This window comes from Elephantulus edwardii, unplaced genomic scaffold (assembly GCF_000299155.1).
Source record: "Elephantulus edwardii isolate Elephantulus edwardi_28Jun2011 unplaced genomic scaffold, EleEdw1.0 scaffold00100, whole genome shotgun sequence".
In the NCBI taxonomy this organism is placed as follows: domain Eukaryota; kingdom Metazoa; phylum Chordata; class Mammalia; order Macroscelidea; family Macroscelididae; genus Elephantulus; species Elephantulus edwardii.
In genome coordinates, this window is record NW_006399850.1 from 8629428 (window position 1) to 8635873 (window position 6446).

The following is a 6446-nucleotide window of genomic DNA, read 5'->3' on the forward strand; positions in this document are numbered from 1 at the left end:
AGTCTAAAGAAATGCTGTGCTATCCTTTAATTTTATTTTTCTCTATATCTAGAACCATTTTGAAAAATGTTGTTATGAGCCATAGAGTTGCAACCAAGCAATAGCTGACCATCTGGTGGGTTTTCAGAGGCAGTTTTTCGCACAGGAAGAGATTGCCCATCCTTTTCCCGTGGAGCTGCTGGTGGGATTTGGACCACATGCCTTGAGGGTTGTAGCACAGCTTCTTGCCACTAGGCCACCGGAGCTCCCTATTTTCAAAAATAGTCCTTTTAAAAAGTTATCACCTATTAATGATAAAATCAATAGAAAAATATTTAGAGAAGCAATTTTTTTTCATCTGAGAATAGGCCTTTATGAAAACCTCTATCTACCATAACACTAGTATTTGATATTGTATATTGCAATCTTTGAGTTTCATCATTAATTGGATGTTGTTGTTTCTGTTCTTATTGTCAAGCTGACTGAGACTCATCGTGACCCTATGAACAAAAGATCTGCCCTACACTACTCTAAGACAATCTCACTGTCTCTGCCATACCTGTCTCTATTACCCTAGTTACCATTCAATCCATCTCATCCAGAATTTTCTTCTCCTGCACTATCCCTATGCCCTTCCATGCATGATGTTTTTCTCTATGGACTGTTCCCTCATGGTATCATGGCCAAAGTATGTAAGACAGATCTTCAAAATCCTTGCCTCCAAAGAGAAATTTTGTTTCACCCTCCCAGGACCGACCTGTTTGTTTTCTTGGCAGTCTATGCTATGTTCAATACTCTTCTTCAGTACCATAACTCAAAGGTTTCAATTCTCCTTAAGTTATCTTCATTTATTGTTTAGCTATCTGATGCATATTGAGCAATTGTGAAGATGCATCTTAGTCACTACACTGACATTATTGTTCTTCAGTATTCTGGAGAGGTCTCTGACTGCAGATTTTCCTAATGAAATTCATCTTTTGATTTCCTAACTGCTGGTGCCAACAGTGTTGATTGTGGAACTGAGGAAGCTGAAATTATTAACAGTCTCTATCTCGCTATCTGTTATGTTGCTACCAATTGCCCCAGTGGCAAGAATTTTTTATTTTTAATGTTAAGCGTCAATTCATATTAAATATTGCAATCCTTGACCTTATGCAGCAAACTTTCACATTTCCCTCTGTTTCAGCAACAAGGTTGTGCCATCTATATAATGCAGACTATTGATGCGTCTTCCTCCAATTCTGATGCCACACTTCTTTTCATAAAATCCATCCTCCTGAATAATATATTCTGCATATAGATTGAAAAGATATTGAGACAGAACGCATCCCTGATGTTTTCTTTTCCTAATTATGAACAATGTAATATTTCCTTGCTATGTTCTGGCAACTGTTTCCTGGTCCAAGTATAGGTTTTCCATGACCACAATCAAGTGTTCTGGGATCCTCAATTTTCTCAAGGTTAGCTATAATTTGTTGTAATCCAAATTTCGTAGTCAATAAAACACAGATAGACATTCCTCTGGTACTTTCTGCTTTCAGCCAAGATCAATCTGATATTGACTGTGATGCCTCTACTGCCATGATCCCTTTTCAACGCAGCTTGTATTTCTGGTAGTTCTTAGTTGATGCAATGTTTCAATTGTTTTTGGATAGTCTTCAGCAAGAATTTGCTGGCATGATATTTTAGTGATATTGCTTTAAAATTTCCACACTCTGTTGGATCGTCTTTTTTTTTTTTTAAATGGGAATAAATATTTATCTCTTCTAGTCAGGTGGCGGGGAGTTTTCCTCCAGATTTCTTGGCACAAACTGGCGAGCACATTCCGGGCTGCATCTGCTTATTGAAATATGTCAATTGTTATTTCACCAATTCCATTCTGATTTATTATATATACTTTCCTAGTTTTTGTTCATAGATGAAGAGTACACCATATTTTTCTATTTAGTTTAATAGTTGTTGTTGTTAGGTAGTGTGGCAGGTGAGATAAATAGCTGCCTTATGCTAAATAGAATGAAGTCCTATCTTATCCTGATCTGTTCTCACAATCTCTGCTGTTCTTCAGCCCCTTCCTCCAGTTACTTGCCAATCCATTTTCTTATTGTTCATCTCTTTTGCTGACCTTCTGCTATTCAAAATATCATGTCATTTTTTCAGAGAACAGAACCTCTTGAATCATGCCCAAGAGGTTTCATCATATGTGCCTCTAAGAAACATTCGGACTCCACTTTTCTCAAGATAGATTTGTTGATTCTCTTCAGACCATGGATTATTCAATATTTTTTAACATCAAAATTCAAAGGGATAAATTTTTTTCTTATTTTTTGTCTGTTTGTTTTTGTGGTAGTCATCAGTCACTAACATGGTAGGGGGATGAGTATGTGTGAAATGTTCACTATTTAAAATCTATCTTTCTAGATCAGAGGAAAGCTTTTAAGTTTTGAAAAATCTTGCCCAGAATTAATTTCTGTTTTCTCCCATACTCTTTCTGTCACCTAAACTTACATATTTAAATACTCTTAAATATAAAAATATGTATAGAAGTGTAAATTTCATTTATGGTTTCTTTAATTCTAACACTGTTTTACATCTTTGTTATCCTGCATTTTAAGTTTGTTGGGTTTTTTTCTTTCTCTCTCCCCTTATATCAGTGAGAATGCCACAAGCTTAGATTTATTTCTGTTTTCTATCTATCTGGCTTCCATTTCACAGCCTGCAAAATGAACAAGTACACTTAAAAGGGAAAAAATACCACAAATATAAGACTCAATGCTGTGTTTTTTTCTTCTTTTTATGATTCTAAATCCTTGAATCCTGAGGGATTAAGTAGATTTAAAAGGATAATCTTAGAGCAATCCTACAGTAGTTGTCTTAACAGAAGAGAGGAACACTGCATGGGTTAAACTTAGGAAAGGTATATATACCAGTGTTGTATCTTTTCTCCACACTTATTTAATGTCATTGTTGTTGTTGCTGAATACCATCTAGTCAGAACCTACCCATAGCTGACCCTCCAGCAGGTTTTCAGAGTCTATCGGTCAAACAGGAGGAGATCGCCTGCCCTCCTGCACAGGGACTGGTGGATTCCAACCATGTGCCTTTGGGATTTATAGTGTGCAAATTATTATACCTAGACTACCAGAACTCCCTTGTAAAAGTTGGTAGCAACCCTTAATTAGTAGCTCAGTGGCAATGAGTTTAGAATTTAAATGATTACTAGAGATGTTAAAAATATTTTCATTATTTCTTAATATTTTAGCATAGAAGGAAGTGCTGGTGGCATATATGGTATTGAAGCAGAGTGCTGAATATCCCAGTTGACTGTCAAACAAACAAATAGTTATATTCTGGAGAAGATACAGACAGAGTTCTCCTTGGAGGTAAGCATGATGAAGTTTCATCTTACATTGGACATCGTGCTAGGAGAGACTTTTCCTTGGAGAGGGATATTATGCTTGGGAGATAGAGAGGAAGATCTTCAACCAGGTAGATTGAAATAGTGACTGCAGCAATGGGCTTCAGTGTGTCAGAGATTGTGAAGATGAAGCAGGATAGGACAGGGTTTAGATCTTTTGTTCACAAGGTTGCTATGAGTTGCCCTCAACTTAACAGCACCTAACAACAACAATATGTGAGTAAGATTTGTAGGATTTAACTTTACCTTTGTGACTGACAGAAATCATGAAACATTGTCAAATCTGGAGAATCAGAGCAGGAAGAAGTGAGGGATGAAACTTCTCAGCAATCAAGCATTGAAAATATATCAACATATCAATATATATTTGATGCTATCAGTCAAGACTAATTCATGACTGTTGTTTCTTGTGAGTAGAGATGAAGGAAGACTAGCAAAGTGAAATGTAAAATTTTCCAGAGGACCAAGAGCTCACTTGGGCTAATGGCCCCAAGTGGCTAAAGGACCCCTACTTGACTCAATGACGCATAACAACAATCTAGTTCATGATGGGTCATAAATTGTCAAAACAGTTCCGAAAAAAAAGTTGCAGAAATTTTTTTTCTCATTTTTAAAACTTATTATCAAGCTACAAAATAGAAAATGTGGTACTGGTATATAATTTGATATGTATGGATCATCATGTTTAGGGAATATCCCAACTATTCATATAATCTATTTGAATCATTATTTTCAAATAAATAAGAACAAAAGTCAAGATAAAAGAAAACATTACATTTGTTTAAGTATATTTTGTTGTTGTGTATGATCGAATAGGAGCCAGCCCATAGCTGGCCCTCCAACAGGTTTTCAGAGGCAGCTAATCACACAGGAGGAGATTGCCCATCCTTCTATGGAGCAGCTGGTGGATTAGAGCTGTGCAGCTTCGAGATTTCAGCACAGCTTCTTGCTTGTTACAGCATCCTTTTTAAAAGACTTTAATATTTAATTCTGAGCTTAGTAGGATAACACAATGAAATTTGCTATTAAAGTGTTACCTCTTTTAGGAGTCTTTGGACTCAAATGTGTGTATTGAACTGGTGGTATTGTTCGATATTGAAAACAAGAGGCTTTTTGTTGTGGTTTTTCTGTTTTTAAATTGCAATCTTAACCACAATTTACAGAAATGTTGAGTTTTCATTATTCACTAATGTATATTTTGCTTACACCCACCTGTCTCCCTTAATTGACTTTGTAATGTATCTCTTGTTTCCGATTTTTAACTGTCATACATTCAATGCCTAAATATGCATTTCTTCCAGACAGTCCTTTTCCTTCATCTTTTTCAGTACAGTGTTCATTATCTATCCATTCTTTTCCAATTCACGTCCCCCTCCATGTCAAACCTATTTTATAACAGCCGTTCTTAATGCATTATTTGTCCTTTTGTGATGCAGAGTTGTCACTCAGAGTACTGTCTTCCAGACACACCCATGTTCTGTTTAATAAGTTCATGTTTTTTCAATGCTACATACTATTTTTTTGTGTGAATGTGTCACAGTTTTTCTATCCATTCATTCTTTGTCAGGCAATTGAGTAGCTTCCATCTCTTCACTATTTCATCAATTAATGAAAAGTGTGCATACGTCTGTTTGCATCACAATTCTGGCTTCAATAGGGTATTCTCCCAATAGTGACATGGCAGGGTCAAATAAATAATATTTCTATTTCCAATTTTTTAGATCATTCTAGATCACCTTCCAAAATGTTTGCACCATTTTACATTCCCACCAATGGTGAATGAGAATTCTGATTTCTCCATGTCTTCTCCAGCATTTGTTGTTTGATGCCCTGTTGAACTTGCTGTTGTTGCTGTGATAAGATGTTATCTCATTGTTGTTTGTATTTGCATCTCTCATATAGCTAGGGATTTTGAACATTTCTTTTTGTGTTTATTTGGTATCTGAATTACTTCCTTAGTAAAGTCTTTATTTATATCTTGTGCCCTTTTTGTGACTGTGTTGCTTGGTTTTTTCTTATTAAGGTGATGAAGTGAGTATTCTTTAAATTTTTACTGAATTCCTTATCAGATATATCATTGTCAAATAATTTTCCAAGCCTATAGGTTTCCTTTTTATCTTGTTGGAGAATTTTTTGTTGTGCATTAAAGATTTTAATATTAGAATGTCCCATTCTTCTGTTTACCTGGTTGTAGGGCTTTTGATATGCTTGGAAAGCTGTTCATACTGTCGATAAGGGCTTCTGGAGTTGTTCCTAGTTTTACTATGATGAATTTTATAGTCTTTGGTTTTACTCCTAGATCCCTGATCCATCTTCAATTGATTTTTGTGTATGGAGAGAGGTGTGGGTCTTGCTTCAGTTTTCTGAAGACGGTTTTCCAATTTTATCAGCACCATTGTTAATGAGGCCGTTGTTTCTCCACTTAACTGGCTTTATCTTTTTGTAAAAAAACTAGTTGACTAGTAAATGAATTGTCTTCCCTTCTCTTCATTCTACTCCACTGATCTATATGTATGTTATACCAATAACATAATTTCTTGGCCACTATATAGTAGAATTTGAGATCAGAAAATGTGATGCCCCCTATTTTTTTCTCGTTGTCAGTAGTGCTTTGCTTATTTGGGATCTCTTTCCATTATAGACAAAATTGCAATAATTCTCTTCCATCTTGTTGAAGAATGTAATTGGTATTTGTATTGAGATTTCATTGAACTTGTAGATTGCTTTTGGTAGAATTATCATTTTCACAATATTGAGTTTTCCTATCCATTAACATGGTAAATTGTTCCATTTCTATAGGCCTCTTTTTGTTTCTAGCTGTAGTGTTTTATAATTGTTCTTGTATTAGTTGTTCATATCTCTAGTTAGATATGTTCCTAAATGTTTCATCTTGTGATTTGCTATTGTAATTGGTATTATATTTTTTTGTTCCTTTTCTATGTTCTATGTAGAGAAATTCAGCTGATTTTTGTATGGTAATCTTGTATCTCCAGTGGTTCTTTCCACATATGTAATCAATCTGATTCCTATGCATACCATCAGGTGAAATCCA